The sequence below is a fragment of the Pongo abelii genome, chromosome 18 (assembly GCF_028885655.2).
Source record: "Pongo abelii isolate AG06213 chromosome 18, NHGRI_mPonAbe1-v2.0_pri, whole genome shotgun sequence".
NCBI lineage: Eukaryota > Metazoa > Chordata > Mammalia > Primates > Hominidae > Pongo > Pongo abelii.
In genome coordinates, this window is record NC_072003.2 from 48,315,582 (window position 1) to 48,337,741 (window position 22,160).

Sequence of the window (22,160 nt, forward strand, 5' to 3'; positions counted from 1 at the left end):
AGATTGAAGCTCCCTGAAAACAGTGATATTATTTCTCTTGTTCACTATGATATCCACAGTGCCTGGGGAGTCTCTAGACACATAGATATTTTGTCTCACGAACGCACAAATGGATAATTTCTACAGCTGTTTGGCTGGGTGAGGTGATAGACTTCTAACACAGAGTGTGTCATAGCTCAGACTGAGTGAGCATTTCTCAGAGATGGATTTCTGCAATGAGCGGGAGCGGGGTGTTTCCCAGGGCTCCCAGATGGAAGGAACCTGTAATGTACCTCACAACAAGTAAATGACAATCACCTTGGATGTAATTCCTCTGCTCCTGCCACATGCCAAATGCCAATTTCTTCCTGGCCTATACTGCTAGTAGCAGGTATTTTTTTAATTAAAGACACTCTTTGAGGAATTGTACTAATCCTGCCAGGATTAACGAATTCCTCTTTTCTCTCTATGAAGGGAAGGCATATCGGCCACTCTGGCCCCAACTGAGTTGTTTTCCAAGAGAAGAACTTTCAATCCTTCCATGCACAATAATGAAATATGATACAAAACAGGCTTGTGTCAATAAATCTACAGGAGAAAGGTCAGGTTTACATTGCTGGACGGGATTGGCAAATACATTTGTTCCTGCAATGTCTGTGTTTTAAATGCCACCCTCCAGTGAACCTGGCGCTGAAACACACTTTGGAGTTTGATGAGATGTCAGTTTTGCTCAGCCCTGATCAAATAAGATGAATGAAAGTGAAACAAGAACAAAAGTATTACTTCTGTCATTTTTTTATGCATTACAGGAATTGGGTCAGTGGGGGAGATTTCTCTTAAACAAATACCAATCGCTGCACAATGTGACCCACTGCTCTGCCAGCCAGCAGACAATGATGGGTTTGCATAGTAAAGGGCACACCACTGCAAGAGCAAGGACCAGGGCAGCACCTGTATCAGACCACCCACCCTTTCAAATCTTCAAATCCACCCATCTGCCTTCCATTCTCACTTCAAATAGTGCCGTATGAGAATATGGATTTCACCCTGTATTGAGCAAACATAAAGAACAAAGTGGAATTTCTCCTGCAAGGAGGAATTATAATCACTAATATTCCATTTATCCAACTTAAAATATGTGGACTAAATTAAACAGAAACCCAGAGACCTCTCCAACTTAGCCTGAAGGACACTGGGGTTATGGCATGAGGTCAAAATAAATGATGAGATCTGACATGAGAAATAAATATTCAAAAGGAGCCAAAGACTAGGAATCAGGAAGGTGTATGAGGCAACAGGAGACAGTGGGCAATTGGAGACACATGGACCATGTGAGCCAGGTACTGCTGGGGACCATCTTCGCCCTATGTGGGTAAAACCTGGAAATGAAGGCAGCACAGAGCCAAGCAGAGCCAAGAGAGAGATAGAGGCAAATTCCCAGTGACATCACTTGAATACCTGGATACAGCCTTGGCTGCAGCCTGGTGCTCCAGACTTTTCAGTTACATAAGATAGCATTTTTTCTTTCATATTAAAATTTTAAATCAAAACATAAATGAAATAAGGACATGAGTACTTGCCTGCCTGATTACGCCACAAAGGATCTTAGAGCACCACACAGGACCTAATAACTTGCGTGCTGGGAAGGCAGGCTGACTCTTCATAATCAAGGTCCCTGGATTATACAGGGAGAGAAAGAGCTTTGAGTGTTGTGTCTCTACTGTCATAGGTCCTCTGCCTTCCCAGGCTAGACCAACATAAAATTCATGGGCCGATCTGAGAGGTATGTCCCAAAGTGACTATTGTGCTGGAAGATTAGTGGGTTTATTCAGCTCTTTACAACTTTAAAGATTCACCAAGAGTCATTGTGGAAAGTACTTTCCATGTCTTGTGAACAGAAAGGTCCCTAAGCATCTCAGGACACAGAGATGGACAATCCTAGCTCTGAAGCTACAGCTCTTGGCAGTATTCTTTCCAGATCAAGGGCACAGTTCACCTTGGTAACTCTGTGCTTGGTGTAGGATCTGGCAGAGTTCAAGTATATATATCTTCTAAGTGAGCTTATCTGTGTCAGAAGTCCTGCTCCCAGTTTGGCTATTTCTCAAAGAACTAAAAATAGTATTACCATTCAACCCAGCAACCCCATTACTGGGTACATATCCAAAGGAAAATAAATCTTTCTACTAAGAAGACACCTGCATTTGTATGTTTATCCTGCACTACTCACAATATCAAAGACATGGAATCAACCCAGGGGCCCATCAAAGGTGAACTGGATAAAGAAAATGCAGTATATATACACCATGGAATACTATACAGCCATAAAAAGATTGAAATCATGTCCTTTGCAGCAACATGGATGCAGCCGAAGGCCATTATCCTAAGTGAATTAATGGAGAAACAGAAAACCAAATACCGTGTGTTCTCACTTAGAAGTAAGATCTAAACATTGGGTACACAGGGACACAAAGATAGGAACAATAAACACTGGAGATTCCAAATAGGGGAAGGGAAGGAGGGGAGGGTAGGTGTTGAAAAACTACCTATTGAGTGCTATGTTCACTACTTGGGCAATGGGATTATTCATACCCCAAACCTCAGCATCATGCAATATACCCATGTAACAAAACTGCACATGTACCATCTGAATCTAAAATTAAAATTTTATTAGATAGATTGTTTTTATTTTTTATTTCTTTGCATCTTCATAGCTTAGCGCCCACTTGTGAGTGAGAACATACAGTGTTTGGTTTCTCATTCCTGAGTTACTTCACTTAGAAAAATAGTCTACAGTTCTATCCAGGTTGCTGCAAATGTCATTAATTCATTCCTTTTTATGGCTGAGTAGTATCCCATCATATATATATATAAAAGATATTACATATATGCACACACACACACACACACACACATATATATATACACATATATATCATATATATACCACAATTTCTCTACCCACTTGTTGATTAATGGGCATTTGGGCTGGTTCCATATTTTTGTAATTACAAATTTTACTGCTAAAACATGCATGTGCAAGTATCTTTTTTGTATAATGACTTCTTTTCCTCTGGGTAGATACCCAGTAGTGGGATTGCCAGATAAAATGGTAGTTCTACTTTTAGTTCTTTAAGGAATCTCCACACTGTTTTCCATAGTGGTTGTACTAATTTACATTCCCACCAGCAGTGTAGAAGTGCTCCCATTTCACTGCATCCATGCCAACATCTTTTTTTTTTTTTATTTTTTGATTATGGCCATTTTTGCAGGAGTGAGGTGGTATTGCATTGTGGTTTTGACTTGCATTTTCCTGATCATTAGTGATGTTGAGCATTTTTTCTTATGTTTGTTGGCCATTTGTATATCTTTTTTTGAGAATTGTCTATTCATGTCCTTAGCCCACTTTCTGATGAGATTGTTTTTTTCTTGCTAATTTGTTTGAGTTCATTGTAGATTCTGGATATTAGTTATTTGTCAGATGTATAGATTTTGAAGATTTTCTCCCACTCTGTGGGTCGTCTGTTTACTCTGCTGACTGTTCCTTTTGCTGTGCAGAAACTCTTTAGCTTAATTAAGTCCCACCTACTTATCTTCATTTTTGTTGCATTTGCTTTTGGGTTCTTGATCATGAAGTCTTTGCCTAAGCCAATGTCTAAAAAGGTTTTTCTGATGTTATCATCTGAAGTTTTTATAGTTTTAGGTCTTAGATTTAAGTCCTTGATCCATCTTGAGTTGATTTTTGTGTAAGGTGAGAGATGAGGATCCAGTTTTATTCTCCTACATGTTTGCCAATTTTATAAAAGTTTAATTTAATTTAATTTAATTTAATTCAAAGAAGAATCCCCTGCTTCCCCACAGAGGAAACGCTGGCTTAAAAAAACCAAAATCGTTATCTGAGCCATGAAGCTCAAATTAGAAATGTTTGAAGATACTGGGTATCTTGCAATCAGAACTGTGCTGGAGAAGGATTCTGGACTACGATGAATCAAAGCATTGATTTAGTCACCAATTCTTCTCTATTACCACCATGGATTTCAGAATTTACTACTTTTTGCCAGAGCTTCTGAATAATAATACTAATATACAATTCATTTTTTGCACCCAGAAAATTTGCCTTTCACTTTTGCTCAGCCAATATGTTAGATTTATGGATTTTTCTATTATTTTGTCCAACTAACATTAGATCTGAGGGAAAGAAGCCAAGAGATACCCTTGGTGCCAAGATTTTTAGGATGTCTGCATTTTCTAGGCTTGTGAGTGGAGTCTTGTGACTTCTTGTGGGCCCATAAGAAGAGAACAGAAGGGGCCATTCACAACAGTGTAGGAAAAATGTCATGGGGGCAGTTCTCAAGTCTCCCCTGATAATGTGACTCCCACTCCCTGGCTTACAAAATGGATTTCACAGAACTGAATAACGGATGAGACTGTCCTAGGTCTGGTTCCCTGGCTGGTAAGCTATAAGACAGAGATATGCATGCAGGAAGTTGATCAGGGAGTGACCTAGGGATCAACATCTGTAGAAGAATAAAGACAGCAAGATTGGGGCTGCTATATCCCTATTAACATGTCACTGAATGCAGGTTGCACCCCTCCTTTTCCAGGTGGTATGTGATATAGGGTAAGTTGCCTCTCTTTGGCTAAGGGTGATGCCTGGAAAGGGACTCAGCTGATATCCATTAGCCTCCAAAACTCCCAGCAGTAGAGAACGCATGCCTTCATCTTGAAGGGGAAATCTGAGCCAAGCACCACAGAACCACAAAAGATCATTTCTTGCACCATTCAGATTTACTTTCTTTACATAATAAGTTCTAGGAACAGTTTCTCCAAGATTCCAATTGGTCTGTTTTGCTCATACCTGATACTCATTACTTCCGTTCTCTACCCATTCTAGATTCCCCTTATCCTTGGATGAGCACTTCTGCTGGTCTAGGTGACTTACTTACCTGGTTGGTGACCCAGACCCTTGTCCCTGAGAGGTCCCATATCCTAACCAAATTAGAATGTTGTAGTTGTTCACTTACCATCAAAAATTGAGAAAGGAGGTACCAAGAGACATAAATCACCTGGATGCCAAACATATTATTTTCTGCCTTCATATTGACATCAGCATGACCCCCACCTGATGATCTGGGTCAACATCCCTGCCAGAAGGTCTCCTTTGCTTGACTGCTTGTCTCTCAGCTTGAGGAGCTCAAAGTGACTAAGTTGCAGCTTTAGAGTTGGATGGGCCTAGACCGCATGCTGCGTCACCTAGTGGAAACATTTATCTCACTTCTCAGAATGAGAACCTTTTGCCCCACAGAGCCCAGAGTCATGGGGCAGGAAGCACAAATTCCCCAATAGGGCCACTGAGGGCCATGGCAAGTGGAACCACCTCTGCTTCCAGCCCTTAGTTCTCAAATCCATGGGTTCCACCTACTAGAGACAGAGCATCACATAATGGCCATTAATTTGGGGTTTCTATTGTGACCTAGAGGATAATGCCCCATCTTCTCAGGGGTGAAGGGACTTCTTCAATTGTGCTTTCAAAAAACTCTCATATGACTTCCTGGTGGAAACTTCTGACAGGTCCAGTTTTGATAGGACCAGTGAATCCCATGGTCATGGATCCATTCCTATACTTCTTTGCTATAAAGTGGAGCCTTGTTTAGAGGTGGTATTATGTAGGGTCCCATGTCAATGGATCAAGCACTCATAAGCCTCACATAGTGATATTGGCTGAGACCTTGAGAGGAGGAATGGCAAACTGCTACCCAGATATGTGTCATGTACAGTCAGGACAAATCACTGATCCTTCTGGGGAGACGAGGTCCAAGGTAATCAACTTGCCTATGGTGGATGATTGGTCTCCTCAAGGGATGGTGCCACACTGGGGGCTCAATATCAGTCTTTGTTGCTGGCAAGTTGACATTTGGCAGTGACAGTAGCAAGATCAGCCTTGGTGAGTGACAGCCCATGCATAACCTCAGTCCTGTTGGGCCCATGCGTAGCCTCAGTCCCTGCCATGTGGTTCCTCCATTAGTGTGTCAGCACTTTGGCAGCTGATGGCAGAGACTGGGTTTTCTTTTTATAGTTGGATGACATGTCCTTCTGTTTATTTGGTTATTTAGTAGCCTGTTCCTGGTGGATGCTCTCTCATGAGCATTCACATGATGCACAAAGACCTTCAAACTTCGTATTTATTTATTTATAGTAACATGCCTCTTCCTTCAATCCCTTTGACTCTGATCTTCCCATTTTTCTCCCTCCAGATCCCTAAATCAGACATTTGCCACCATGCATGAGTCCATATATATACACCCTCTTACTTCAGGCCACTTCTCTTTCCATTTAAACGTAGTGCAATGTTCAACATTCCACCAATTGGGAGAATTTCTGTATCACAAAGACACCCCTACATGAGGCTGTAGTTAAGTGGCAATCCATTTTTGACTCACAGTGACCTGATGAATGAGTACATCCGTGAACCAAGCTCAGCCTTTTCCTCGTCTGTCCCTGGTTATAAAAACCTTCCCATTGGGCCATATGTATAAACAAAGGGAGATGTGTCAGTGCGACAGTTTTAATCATGTGGGGGTCTGGGTCACACTTATGCAGTCTACTTGTACCTCTGTCCCTGATAATGTCTGAAAGCACCACTTCAATTATACATTGGATTGCTCCTGGGTCTGCTCCACCTTATAGCTAGGTGGGTCTGACAATCCAGTTCACAATAACCAGTCCTGGCCATAGGCTCACTTTGTATCCCATGTTCAGGAGCTTCATCCCTGCCAGAGGTCTGCAGCACACCAGAAGTATTTTTTTTTTTTTTGGATGGTGTATAATTCTTTGCTGCAGATGTCATGGTTTTTTTCTAAAACTCTAAGGGTCGATAAACTTGACACAAACTCCAAGTAAAATCCTGACAGCCACTACCGCTACCTCTAATACTGTAGGGTCGGCTGAGTCATATGGCCCAAGTGGCAGAGCTACTTACACTACAGCCTGTACCTGCTGAAGAGCCCTTTTCTGCTCTTGGCTCTGCCTTTCATGTTACCTAATAAATGGGCGGTAGCATTTATCAGCGTTTAAAATATGCTGCCTCCAGGGCCCATAGTGACCAACCGGGATTTGTGCTTTCTTCATTGTAAGAAGAGGAAGATGCAATATTTCTTTTTATAGTTGGATGAGACGTCCCAGTGTATTTCAAACTTCTGGACCTCTAAAATTTTCACTAATATTGTAGGACCTGAAACTTTGAGGGGTTTATTTTCCACCCTTTTGAGTACCTGTGCCTCCAATGGATTTGCCAGTTCTTGCTCACCTAGTATGATCAATATGATGTCATCAATTTGGTGAACCAATATGATGTTCTGTTAATGTCAGAATGACCTATATCCCTTCGGACACTCAATTATAACAGAAGGTGGGAGAGTTAACATAGCCCTGGGGCATGACTGTAAATGAATACTATTTTCTGCCCCAACTGAGTGAAAACTTAGGGGAATGAAGAATAGTACACTCATTCACCAAACACATGGGACCATGCTATGTATCAGAGACTAGGTTAATCTGCTTTGGCAAATATACCACATCTGGCATAACAGCTACAATTGGGATTACTGTCTGGTTGAGTTTCCATAGTATATTTTCATTTTCCAAGATCTGTCTGGCTTTTTTAGGAGCCAGACCTATGAACCAGAATATTATGGGGGCCACCACATCTGTGTCATTTAGATTTTAAGGGTAGCACTTATTTATGCCAGTCACCTGGTTTGTGATATTGTTTGATTTACTATATTGGGGGACAGTTTCAGTGGCCTCCACTTGGCTTTTCCACAAGCATAGGAACCAGTATGGTGGCTCTATTATTTACCAAATATGTCAGTTGGCATTATATATTTGCGAAGTGGGGAAATGACCCCTGGGTGAAACTGTGGACCCAGTTAACCCAATATGATCTACAACTGGGTTAGACTGCATTTAATACCTGGTTCCTAGCTACTCTCACTTAATAGAAGGATTATAATGTTGCTTTGAGTTCCTGGTGCAATGTCAACTCCAACCCTGTGTCTAACTCCAATGTTTGACATTCTCTTTTCTTTAGCGTGACTGTTAAATGGTCATAGGACCCTTTTTAAAAGAGCTGTGTGAATCATTTCCATATATACCTGCCATTGTATTACAGAATACTACTTCCTGGAGCCCTGGCCTCCCCTTAAGTCAGTTACAGGTCTAAAAACTAGTCAGATGCAAATCTGTTCTGTGGACTATAATTTTTTGTTGTGACAATTGCTCTCAGCCTCCTGATCATTCATTCTTCATTTCTTTTGATTGTGTAGGTTGAGCAATGTAGCTGTTGGCTGTCCATCTGTCTCATCAATAGGAATGCTGGGTTCTATTAACCGTCTTCATATCTCTCAGAGGGTCAAGGCCCTGACCTTGTCACTTACTACAATAATTGCATCTTCCTTGCTTCTGATGGCTGAGTACTGCCATCTCACCTCTGCTGACTGGAGATTCTGTCGGTATCAACCCTACTGCTATCAAGGAAATATGATAGGCTAATGACAGCATTTCTTACCATTACCCTGGACTATAGAAGTCAGCCATCACTGGACTTCTCAACAATGTTCATGCCCCTCTCACCAGTGCATTCCTTTTCATTTTGTAAATAGAGTGCCTTCTGGTCCCACCTGCAGAGCACAGTTGGCTGATGGATTTTTGGCTTTAGATAATATATCAATTCCAGCTTGCCAACTTCCTTAAGCTTTTTGATCCCTTCATTCAGAATTATCCTAGAAGTTCTATCATTTTTATGTAACTTGGATGATGATTTTGTCCATGCTTCCAAGAGCAGCACATGAGTGTGTTACAGTCTTTTGTGTTCCCAAATTGATAAGTTCTCCCTTATTCAACTGTCCCTTTAACCTGGGACCCTCAGTGTCCAGTTTCACTCATACTCTTCTATCTCCTGCTGGGATACGTTTGCCAGGTCCTGTGGCTCCTTCAAGATATATGCCTGTCCTCTCTTAGCAGGCCCAGGGTTTCCTCTGCTGACTTTTTTTCATTTGTAACTTAACCCTAGTAATTTGTCTGGTGACAAGGAGATGAGGTGAGGGTAGATCCTGAGGTGGGGGGAGGCAGCGTATGTTTTCACGCAAAGTAGGAGCTTCTACATAATCATCAAGCGAGGAGACTGCTATGGACTGAATTGTGTACCTGCCCCCCACCCCAAATTCATGCGTTGAAGCCTTAACCCTGAATGTAACCATATCTGAAGATAGAGCTCTTAGGCAGTAATTAAGATTAAATGATGCCATTAGAGTAGGACCCTAATCTGATAATATTGGTGGCCTTATAAAAAGAGGAAGATAATCTCCTCTCTCTCTCTCTCTCTCTCTTTCTCCATCACATGAAGACACAGTGTGAAGGCAGCTGTCTGCAAGCCAGTAAGAGAGCCCTCCCCAGAACCTGACTATGCTGGCACCCTGATCTCAGGCTGTAAGAAAAGAAATTCCTGTTTTTTAAATCACCCAACTTATGGTATTTTGTTATGGAAGTCCAAGCTGACTAAGACAGATTTTGGTACCAAGGAGGTGCTAGTCTTTAATGGGGAGGAGTGGACCCCTTCTTTCAGCTCAGGGTATTAAGAAGGATCTGTGGATTCAAGACTTTTGAATGCCTCAACCAGATGTTCCCACATCCCTTATCTTAGTGTCCCATTCCTTCCTAAACTTGACCTTTGTAGAGCAGATTTGTCAAGGTTGAGAATTAAACCACCACTAGTCCTTGATGCTCTATTAATTAAATATGGGGCTTGATCCTTAGCTTTTTATGTCATTTGGTCACAAAGGATGAAAACCTCTTTTACATGCAGCCAAAGACACCACATGACTTTCAACTTTGCCTTTACAAACTCCGCCAGCCATTCATTGTTTTCTCTTAATGCATGGACTATCACAAAAACCGTCTAATTCTAGGCAGGGCATGGCGGCTCACGCCTGTAATCCCAACAATTTGGGATGCCGAGGCTGGAAGAGTGCCTGAGCGCAGGAGTTCAAGACCAGCCTGGGCAATATGGTGAAACCGCATCTCTACTAAAAATACCCCAAATTAGCAGAGTGTGGTTGTGCATGCCTGTAGTCCCAGCTAGTCAGGAGGCTAAGGCACGAGAATCGCTTGAACCTGGGAGGCGGATGTTGTGGTGATGTTCAGCTTGGGAGACAGAGTGAGACTCTGTCTGCATAGATACACACACACACACAAACACACACACACACACACCCAACCATCTAATTCCATAGTCCTTATAATCATGACTTCCCTTACGCTTTCCAAAAGCCTGAGACAATGCCCCTTCCAGGATATTCTCTTCCACTACTATCCCACCTTGTTCAGCACTGGGGAGTTTTAATAACTGCATTGCTCCAGCATTACCCATGCTTCACCCCTCAGCCAGTGGCGGTGTTCTCACTGTCAGGTGGTTAACAGGGGATCCAGCTCCAAAACTCCATTTTGGGGTCTGCTTCTTTAAACCACTCTTGACACCAATTGTCTTAGGCTTGGTTTCTAAGGAAACTGACTCTGAAATAGAGTTTCCCCAGAGGAAGCTGATTGAGGAGGATCTTCAGGACCACATCTGTTGGGGAGGGGAAGAAGTAGGATTGTTCAAAAGGATAGGTTGGACTGTGATGCAGCCACAGTTAGCATCAATTAGCTTCAGTTAACCCCACAGGAGCTCTAGGGCTGGGAGCACCCTCTTTGCCTCACTTTGAGGCAAGGGGATTGGGTCTTTATATCCCACATAATGGAGTCATTGTCTGAAAGTTGTTCCTGTGAAGAGGTCATAACCTTGGGTGAGACAGCTCCCTTCATCTGAGGACAACTTCTGGAGAGCATCTCAGCTGACATCTGTCAGCCAACAACACTCCAGCAACGGGGGGATGAGCACCTTTGTCCGATAGGAACCTGGGTGGCGCATCCCAGCATCCACTAGAGAGGGGATTAAAGGCTTCACTGGGATGAAGTATTGTTTTCCTCTCTCTCATGAATTATGTCTTCTTCAAGGCATCCATGTGGAGGCTGAGCCAAAGACATTGATTGTCCTGGTTCCTGGGCAGTCCAGACAGAGGACATGAAATCAATAAAATCATCAAAAATTTTGTAAGCTAGAAAAATGGTTATTTTATAAATGTGGCAATGACTTCTATTTGTTCAACAAAACCCATTTCCTCCTGAGCACACACCTAGATTGCACTCCCCTTCTCTTTTGTAGTTATGTAGTCATGACTGAATTCTGGCCAAGGAAGTGTGCGTAAAGTGAATGTGTCTGTCCTAGTGGCCCATAAAAACCTTTCCATATGCTATTTTCTCTCTCTTCTCCTCTCTTCCAGCTGAATTTAAAGGATGCAGCAGGCCACTCTAGGGCCACAGAGGGTGCTAAAGTTATAAGATAGAAGGATTCTGTGTCCCTGGATCAGCATGTGGAGGTCAACAACCAAACACCTACAGTGCATTATATGAACAAGAAATAAAATTCCACTGTGCTAGGCCACTGAGATTTTAAGGCTGTTTATTATAACTCATCTGCTTGGACAAAGACAGTAATTTATCCCAGATGCCAGAGCTTTTTAGAGAAGAGTCATTGTATTAATAACAGAAAACCTAATGGAAAATAGAGTTAATCCAAACACAGCACACTCTGAACATTTAGCTCCCATTGTCTGCATCTTCAAGGTCCTTATTCAAGGTCCATATTCTCTGACCACATTAGGAAACAGTAGGGAACAGCCTTGGATTTGCACTGTGAGTTCAGATCCTGGCTCTGCCACTCATTTGTTGTATGACCTTGGGAAAATCATTAAATTTCTGTAAGCCTGAGTTTTCTCATTTGCACAATGTGCATAACAACATGGCCTACCTCATAGGGATCTTGTGAAGTTTCAATGAGGAAAGGTAGGCAGGATGCTAAACACTGCAGCTGACACATCAATGAACACAAAATATCATTCTTTACTACTATTATTGGCCACTTTTGAGCCTCAGGAAATCTCAAGAGGTAGGAAGATATCTTTATTCCTATTTTACAGGCTGGGAACTTGGAGCTATAGACTTTTCCAAGGCCCCTATCAGCAAGCAGTAGCCCACTCCGGACTTTGGATCTTGCAAATCCTGATTTCCTGCTATTCCATACACGATGGCCACTTTCCCTCTACGTCTCAGTCATGACACTCACAGCCACCTCAGAGGTGGTTTCACTGTTTCCTGTTAAGATGCCGTTTCTGATGAAGGCTGCTGTGGCACAGCTGATGCCTAAGCTGACAGCTCTCACTGCTAAGGTGCCATGTCATTGCCAGGCATGCAGGAAAGTCTGCTCATTCCTGCCTGTAGGCACTCTCTGGCCTCTGCTCCCCATCATCCTTCCTCCTCCCCACAGCCAGGTCTGCATGGGGGCCAGCGCACCTCATTAGCATCTCCCACAGGCACAGGTGCTAGACTTACATGGGAGGACTCTCCCTAGGGAGATGCACTCAAGTATTTAGTGGTTACCGTACCATAGTATTTTCTCAAAGGACAACATTTAAGAGGCAGGGGGGGGTATCAGAAGAGGAAAGGATTTATATTTTATATTAGTTAGGATTCATTCAGGTACAAATAAATGACATCAACCCAAGACAGCATAAGCTATTTCTATTGATCTATCTATCTATCTATCTATCTATCTATCTATCTATCTATCTATCTATCCATCTCTATCATCTATCGATCTATATACTATCTATCTTTCCATCATCTATATATTTATCCATCTATCCATCTCTACCTATCATCTATGATCTATTATCTATCTATTTAGCCATTTATCCATCTCTTTCTATCTACCTATCATCTATTTATCCATCTATCCATCTGTACCTATCTATCATCCCTCTATCGACCTATCTATAATCTACCCTTCTATTGTCTATCTATCCATCTATCCGTCTCTATCTATCTACCTACCTGTCTAACATCTATCTATCTACCTATCGTCTATCTGTCTGTCTGTCTATCTAGCTATCATCTATCTACCTATCTACTATCTGTCACCTCTCTATCTACTTATTATCTATCTATCTATCTATCTATCTATCTACCTACCTATCTATCTGTCTACCTATCAGTTCCTCCCTCTTTCTAGTAATATGACTGGTTTCAAGCTCTGCTGGATCCAGAAGCTTAAATAATTGTATCAGGACCTGACCTCACACTGTCTCTCAGTTCCAGTTTTCCTCGTCTTATGTCCATTCTCAAATAGAATTTTTTTTGGTGGCTCCCAGACAATACCTTTAGAATGGGAGATTTTCTGTTTTCAAGAATTTCAACAAAAGTCCCAGAACCGAACCTTGCAGACTCCACTTGGACTGTGTGCTTCTTCCTGAGCCTGTCCCTGTCATGGTGCTCTGGCTGGCTAGGCCTGGGACACCTGCTTCACCTGCTTCTCTCTGGAGCTGGGGGGAGTCAGCTGCATTTGAAACACATGGACTGAAAATGGGAGAAGTGTGATTCTATAAAGAAAGTTAAGAGGTGATATTGCTATCGAAGGGAAAAAGGAAACTGGTCAGACAGAAAGAAATAAATGCCAGTACATCTAGGATTTTAGCAGCATGGAGTCTGGTTCCTGGTCCTAGCTTTCGTCATTTCTAGGGACTCAAGCAAGTCATCTTTTTCTTTGCTACAGTTTCTTTGTTGTGGAGATTTGTCTCTTGAATCCTAATTTTCTGTACTTTTACTTGGATACTTCCCAGGGTACTCACTATAGTATCCATTGCAGAGTTCAGAACTGACTTGTGTTTGCATTGAGGTGCAATGAATGGTTATATTTTTATTGTACGGTAGAAAAATTGCCTAATCAATTTTTCAAATTACCTCACATCAACTGACACATCAGTGACATGTTATGTTTCTCCTTGATCTCAGGAGATGCCTACTTCTTAAATATCAGGAGCTGGTGTTTGATTTTAAATTTCTTCGGTGTAACTGTCCCCATAGGGTCTCAGTTGGGTTCCAATTTTTGAACTGCTAATATTGCTTTAGAAAGCAGGATCTTTATGATAATAAACATTCTGTGTGCTTCTAAAATTCAGATAAACTGCTTAGATAACAGAAGGGTTATTAAAAGGTACAAGTTCTCATTGTTAATATTTTTAGTATATAATAATAATTATTATTTATCATTTATTGAACACTCCTAGGTGCCAAGAACAGTACTAAATATTTTACATACACAATCTCACTTAATCCTCTCAAAATGCTCCCAAGTCCTCTCTGTAGTCTGAGTATTGGAGGTCCTTGTGTTTTCTTCTTTCCCTTTTCACCATACACACCATCCTATTCTTTGTAAGCAGTGTTTTCTAATATATAACTCACCTTCTTCTCTGGCTTCTCTGTTTGTTTTTGCTTCCAGATTTATTCATTGCTTCTGTTAGGGTCACAAGTGGCCAGGTGATACCCAGGTAACACATACTCCTTTTGAATGCAGAAAGCAGGGAAGAAACATCAAACCCACAGCTCCTTAGGCCAGAAGTGGCTCCCCTCCAACACCAAAAGCCATGCTCACTTGCAGAGGCAGGACAGAAAATCCAACGCACAGACCCTGTCATTGTTGCTGAATGAGGGTGGCAGTGCTGTGTAAGTCAGGGGAGGCTGCGGTAACCCCTGGGAGTAAACTTTTCCATGCCGTGTGTCCACAGAGCAGGGCAAGGCCAGCCCTAGAGCTAAAGAGATCCACACCGGTGGGAGAACAGACGTTCCAAGGAATGCCAGAGGGGCCTCGTGGGCTTAAAACTAACAAATGAACAAAGTCATTTTGAGACAAATAATTAGGTAGGTGTCCTCAGTGCCCGGCATTAATATGTTTGTATTTGTACACCAGCAAGCCCTTAATAAATATGTTCTCTCCTGTCCCATAGAAATAGTCTGTAAATAAATAACAGGACATCCCACTTTTGCTGACAAATCATTTTTCCTTTCTATCTGGGTGCCAGTTGCACTTTATAAATGACTTTAATTTACAGTGCATTATGTTTCCTTGTATTTCTTGCCTCTAAATCCCCATGCAATATTTTGTATCCATTCCCGTGATAGTTTAACTGTCTTTAACCTTTTCAGTGAGGGGTGTGTGTGTATGAGTATAAATATGTGTGTTTGTGTGTATTTGTGTGTGTCTGTGTGTGAGTATCTGTGTGCGTTTGATAACACCATATATTTCATTCCATCATTTCTAGATGGATCAACTCAACTTGTCATTTTTGCCATGTGTTTTATAATCATTGTCTTTCCATTAACATCAATTGTGTTTGCTTTGTGGAAATCTGGTCCCTGGATGGCTGCAGCCAGAGCAAGCTGATCACCTTTGGTGTAAATGTGAACACAGACATTGAGTTGGGCTGGGGGAGTTCATTGTGGAAGTCAAAGCAGATGTCACCGACCAGACTTGTCATCCATTTCAAGTGAAATTCTCTAAAAAGTCACCTGAAGCTTTCCCCAGAAAACACCAAGGTGCAGTATTCAACAAAAGGCAAACTAATAAGAACTACTATTTATTAGGCACCTACTGTGTGCAAAGTCTTCTACTTGTACAGTTTCATTAATCTTCATAAAGATGCCCTAGGAGGTGGGTATTATCATCATCATCTCCACTTGAGAGCTTGAAACTGAAGCTCAGAGAAAATGAAGTTAGTAAAGAGCTCAGCTGCATTTGAATCTGTCACCAAAGCCTTCCTCGTAATCTCTGACTGATATGGCCAGAGTCTGACTCTACAGGGTGCGGGGATAAGGACTTTGCATACAGAGTCAGGTTATTTTGCCAGTGTTGTGTGCTCTTTCCTTGTAGCTTGGTCCTAGGCTGCCCATGAGTTTGCCAAAGGTGTACTGTAGCCCACTCTGAGGCAGGTCAGGGCAGGGCACTAAGGTTGTGCAGTTGAACGCAACTGACCCTGGTGCCTGAGATTCTCACAATCTAGTGAACCCCTAGACAAGCCAACAGACACCCCCACCCCATTGCAAAGTAGAGACCCATCCATCCATCCATTCACTCATTCATACAGAAAATATTTATTCAACTCCGTGCTAGGCACTGTTGTAAGCACTGGGGTTACAAGACAGACAATAGCTCTGAGCTCACACTAAACAAACTAGCAACATAACAGCCAATAATTAAGAGGGTTCTGTCTTACTTTTCCAGTGCCACCACAGCACACTACCATGAATCTAACAGCTTAAAACAACAAACATGTATTATCTCACAGTTCTGTAGGTCAGAAGTCCAGGTAGGCACATGTGAGCTCTCTGCTCCAAGTCTCACTAGGCCAACATCAAAGTGTCAGCCATCTGGACTCCTATCATGAGGCTCTGGAAAGAATCTTCCAGGCTCGTTCTGATTGCTGGCAGAATCCAGTTCCCTGTGGCTGCAGAACAGAGGTCCCTGCTTCCTTGCTGGCTGTCAGCCTGGGGCCACTCTGTCAGCCTCTGGAGGCTGCCCGCCTTCCTTCTCATCTCATGGACCCTATGCCTCTTCTTATCAGCTACTGTGCATGGTTGGAATCTTGCTGCTTTCCTTTTCTGCCCTTACTCTCCGCATTTAAGGGCTCATATGCTTGTATTGAATCTATGTGGATAATCCACAATTATTAATATCTCCCTATCTTAAGGTCAACTGATAAGTAACATTTATTACATCTGCCGAGTCTCTTTTTTCCCCATAAAATTACACCTTCATATGTATACCAAGGGGCAAGGAGGGCCAAAATGCAGAAAAAAATAATGTGATCATCCCTTATTCAACAAATACTTATTGAGCACCTGTTATACACCAGGCACTGTTCTAAGTGCTGGTTATACAACAATGAACAAAACAGACAGAAATGCCTAGCCTCCTGGAGCTTACCTTTTAGTGAGAAAAAGACACCAAAAAACAAGAATAAATGGGTAGAAATATATGCTGTGTTTGGCGTGGATAAATACTACGGAGAAAGATATATTGAGACAAGTCTAGGGAGGCATTGGGAATGTGGTTATACTTTGAAATAGAGTGGTCAGGGAAGGGCTCACTGATAAATTCAAGGAAGAGAGAGAGCACGCCATGCATGTAACTGGGAAATAATTTTCTGGAAAGAAAGAACAGTAGGTGCAAAAGTGGTGAGGTGGGGGCATGCCCCACAGGTTCAAGGAGCAGCAAGGGAAGCAGTAAAGTACTAAAGTAGGAACGAGAAGGACCCTCGGAGAGAGCAACAGCCAGGTCATGTGAAGCTGGGGCATGGAGTGATGGTAACAGGAGGTACAGGGTGGAGAGGGAGGTGCTGATTTAATTTTTGTAGTCAGAGAAGGTGTGTATTGGTTAGCTATTTTTGTACAACATATTAGCAATTCAAAATCATAAATGTTTGTTTTCTCAGTTTTTAAGGGTCAGGAATCTGGAAGTGGCTTACCTGGAGTGGGTCTGGCTAAGGGTCTCTCACAAGGCTGTGATCAAGTTGTCAGCTGGGAGTTCAGTCATCCGAGGCTTGACTGAAGCTGGTGGATTTGCCCCCACATGCAGTTGTTGGCCTGCAGCTTCTGCTCCTCGCCAAGCACGTCTCTGCACGGGACAGCTGGAATAGATTTCCCCAGCACAAATGATCTGCAGGAGAGGAAGATGCCACACTGCCTTTTATGACAGTCTCTGAAACACACACACACATGCACACACACATCTTTTATTCTTTAGACTCAAGTCACTAGGTCCAGCCCTCACTCAACAGGAAGTAACTACACAAGATTGTGAATACCAAGAGGTGGGTGTCACTGGGGCCACCTCGGAGGCTGGCTGCCACAGAAGGCTTCTCAAAAGATGGGATATTTGATCTGAGGGCTCAATGATGAGAACAGTCCAGCCAGCTCTTCCAGGGAAGCCGGCTCTTTCAGACAATGAGCCTGAAAGAAGCTGCACCTGCTCCTTGGACAGAGAGAAGGAGATATTTGCACAGACTGTGGTTCTCTTCATTCTCACCAAGTCCAGACTCATCATGCCTCCTCCACCTCTTCAAATGCTTCCCTTCTTCCTTCTCCACTTTCCTTTCCCATCAGACCACTGGAGTTTATCGTTGAAACTGCATGCCCCTGGTGTTCCTGATCCCCTGCTCTTTGCTTAGGCTATTCTCCTACCCAGCATGCCACCACCTCTTCCCTACTTCCCTAAACATGGACGATACTTAGACCCAACCCAAGTCACCACCTCCTCTCAGAAGCCTCCCCTGATGTTGCAGCCCACATTGTTCGTTTTTCTGAATCAAGGATGCCTCATAGCAGCCTTGGATTAACAGAAAGTCTGGTCCCATTTTTATCTGTCTCATGTCTCCAACTCCATTGTAAGCTCCTGGGTACAAGGACTGTGTTGTACTCACTCATGACGTTCCTAAAGACCCCTGCCACAGTTGGAGTCCTGGTGGTCAAGAAATGGCTCACCCAGATGGGGTTATTTTCGGAGTATTTTATTAATACTCCAAAACAAGACTTGTTTACAAAGTTTAGAGAAACTAATAAAGGATAGTGTGGTATCCAGGACTGGCCAAAGCAGGGAGCCGATACCCCCACCCACATCCCCCCATCAGAGGCATGAAGAAGCAAAGGGAGCTGGCAGTTCCCCAAACTGGGGAGAAGAATGTAAAGGAAGAGCCACCTGATGGGAGATGTGTCCTGCGGGGCCAAACCACAATGACCTGGCAGGAGAGAACGAGGAATAAAGCCCTCGCCTCTTGCTCCTCCCATCTTTCTATCCTCATTGGCAGCTTTCATTGGCCAAATGCAAGCAGAAGCCAGAAGGCAGGGGAGTCGGACCATGTAGTTCACATAGGTCAGCCCCTGAGGTGCAGCAGAGTGGAGAAGAGCAGAGAAGGAATCTGGAGAAGCCAAAAGACTCCACAGTGTAAGACTCAGAGCTGGAAGCCTGCTTGGTTCTCTAGTGCCTCCTCCCAGCCTGGTACCCAAATCCCTGCTGACAAGATATCTGCCCCATCTGCAGTCCCTTCTCCCATATGGTTAATGTGGCTCCATAGCTGTCTAAAAAGTGCATCTCTGAACCATTGACTTTGTGATGTAAATATCCCAAGAAAGCAGATCATATTTGTGCTGGGGTTGACCCTTTTCAAGTTCATGGTAAGCTGACAATGAAAGTAGGATCCTTACTCCCTGGGGAGAGCAGGTGCCTCCATGATTAAGGAGCATGTTGGAAAGGGTGGGAACATTGGGCTCTATGATAATTGGCCCATTCTTCCATCTGGTCCCTTTACAATGCTTGGAATTTATAAAGCCACTGCTGGAGTTTATGCAAAATCTCTTGCTTTTAATTAAGTGGCCTAGTTTCAGTAAACAGTGTGACAGGGACGAATCTATCAGTAGGGACTGATGTTATGAGCAAAAGAGCTGCCAGGCCCAGTGGAAATGCAGTCCCCATATGGAGAGACTTGGAGGGAGCTGCTCTGGCAGGACGCTGCCATTTCAGTGATCACAGACCAAACAGAAGCCTCCAGACGCAATTCTGGAGTGAAATGAAGCCAAGACTGTCTGCTTCCTAGGAGAATAGCTGCAGACCCCAGACTGCCCTGTGGATGCCGCAAGCCCAGAACTCACACAGCTGAAAGGGGCTTATGGACCATCTTCCCAGCTGCTGGGCCCAGGGCCAAAGATGGGGCTGGATCCGTGGTGCAGTTTTCACCACAGTCCAAAGAGAAGTGAGAAAAATGACAACAAAGTCAGCTCTTTAAAACTACTGTAAAATTCGGCCGGGCAAGGTGGCTCACGCCTGTAAGCCTAGCATTTTGGGAAGCCAAGGCGGTTGGATCACTTGAGGTCAGGAGTTCAAGACCAGCCTGACCAACATGGTGAAACCCCATCTCTACTAAAAATAAAAGAAATTAGCTGGTCATGGTGGTGCACACCTGTAATCTCAGCTACTTGGGAGGCTGAGGCAGGAGAATTGCTTGAACCAAGGAGGCGGAGGTTGCAGTGAGCCAAGATGGCACCATTGCACCCTAATCTGGGCAGCAAGAGTGAAACTCTGTCTCAAAAACAAAACAAAACAAAACACACACACACACACACACACACACACACAAAGAAAAAAACAAAAAAAACACCACTAATGTAAATTCCATTTAAAGAGTTATTTTTAATTTTGTATTCTTATACATTGTATTATTGCTTCTTTCTTTACATGATATGAAATTGTCTTTTGTTTAACAAGAGATTTTAAAAGTAGACAGTCAGGTTTTTAAAAAATGTATAGTTTCCTAACTTGAGCTCCATCCCCCGCACCACACACATACACATTAAAAACTATGAGTGGTCCATGAAATCCCAAGCACTGGCCACTCATGGTCTAACAATGTGTCAAGATGCCCACGTTCAGATGGAGAAGCTGAGATTCTGAGACTTAAAACAGGTCCAGGAAGGCAGGTGGAAAACTGTCATCCCACAGCCTTGCTGCTTTTCCCCAGCCCCCACAACACTGTGGTGACTTAACAGTGGGGGGAGGAGGCAGGGAGCCTGGGAGCACCCCCAGACCTCTGCCGAGGCATGCCTCCTCCAAGTGAGTCACCCCTGCCTGGCACTCTGGGAGCAGCATAACAGAAATGCCTTCACCCATGTTAGAATCAGGCTGTGGCCCCTCCAGCTCTTTTCTTCCTTGACTTCCACAGGATTCAGATGGCATCCACATCTTCAGCTCACATTTTTAAGGTTCATGCTTTACTGCCCAAGAAGACGGACCAGAGATTTGAAGTTAAGCAGGCCTGGCCTGGCCACTTAACCAGCAGAATCTTTTCCTCGGTGTTTCCTAACCTCTCTGATTCCCCGGTGCCTGATCATTTATTTGCTTTACACTCCACTAAAACTCCAGGTGGGCAGGGACTGTGCCAATCTTGTTTACAGATCTATCTGTAGCACCTAACACAGGGCCAAGCTCATAGCTAGCACCTAGAAAATACACTTAAAAAAAAAAAACTCATTCTATAAAGGTTTCAAGACTACAAGCCCACATCTGTGGAATGGATGTGATAATGATACCTTTCTCTTAGGTTTCTAGGAAAGCTTTGCAAAATTATGAAAATTATGGCCACAGATACACTTGCAAATTGCCAAGTTCCCTACCACCCAGACACCAAGGACAGTAGCAGGGAGTGTCAACGTGACCAGGGAACAAGATTTCCCATGATCCAGTCCTGAGAGACATCAGCTATGTAGCAGAATTCATGGAAATCCAGCAAGGTCCAGAGCTGGCCCTACAGAGGCTCCCAGAGCAGCTCCCCAAGAAAACAAATCAAAGGGAAGGCTTTGCTCACATCCCCATTCTCCACCAGACCCATGCTGCCTTACTCAGGTGTCTTTCCTACTAGGAGACACTTTCACAAAGTTGGTATTTGTGTCACACAGGGAGACTGTAAAATGCTGTATTTGGAAACATGAATGTGTAATGTCTCCCTGGAAATCTACACCTTCTCAGTGAAAGATACAAGTGCAGTCCAAGACAGACATGTTTAATTAGTGGGCAAACTTGACATTTCCAGTGTTTGGACTAGACAGAGGGAAAGCCAAGAGCAAACCGAGGTCTTTTCTTCATCCCCTCCCCCCAGCTTGCCGACAGAGAATAATTTATTGGGTTTAAAGAAAAATGAATGTCTTTACAACAACAGGACAGAAAAGGCCAGGAGATCCAAGGGTGGTTATTAAATAATTGTCACCACTAAACACGCGTCTCCCTCATCTTCTCCATGCCTGCCCTTCTTTGGCCCCTGCTTGATCAAATGCATATGCTCATGCTGGCATTTCTGTCCACCCAGAAGGGTATACTGAGGTATGACTAAATGCCAGATTAAATATTTGGGCTTCATCTCAAGGCAACCTTAGGCATCATTAACTCCCAGGGCTTGGGTGCTGGGCCTCAGAGGCGCTCTTGTGTCACCCACATCTGAGATCTGCAATTCTAATTTTTTGATATGTAAGATATCTGAGTCCTCCTTATCTTTCTCAGGCTCATGATTGCGTGCAGTAACTTTCTCTTTCTTTCTTTCTTTCTTTTTCTTTTTCTTTCTTTCTTTCTTTCTTTCTTTCTTTCTTTCTTTCTTCTTCTCTCTCTCTCTGTCTTTCTTTCTTTCTTCTTTCTCTCTTTTTCTTTCTTTCTTTCT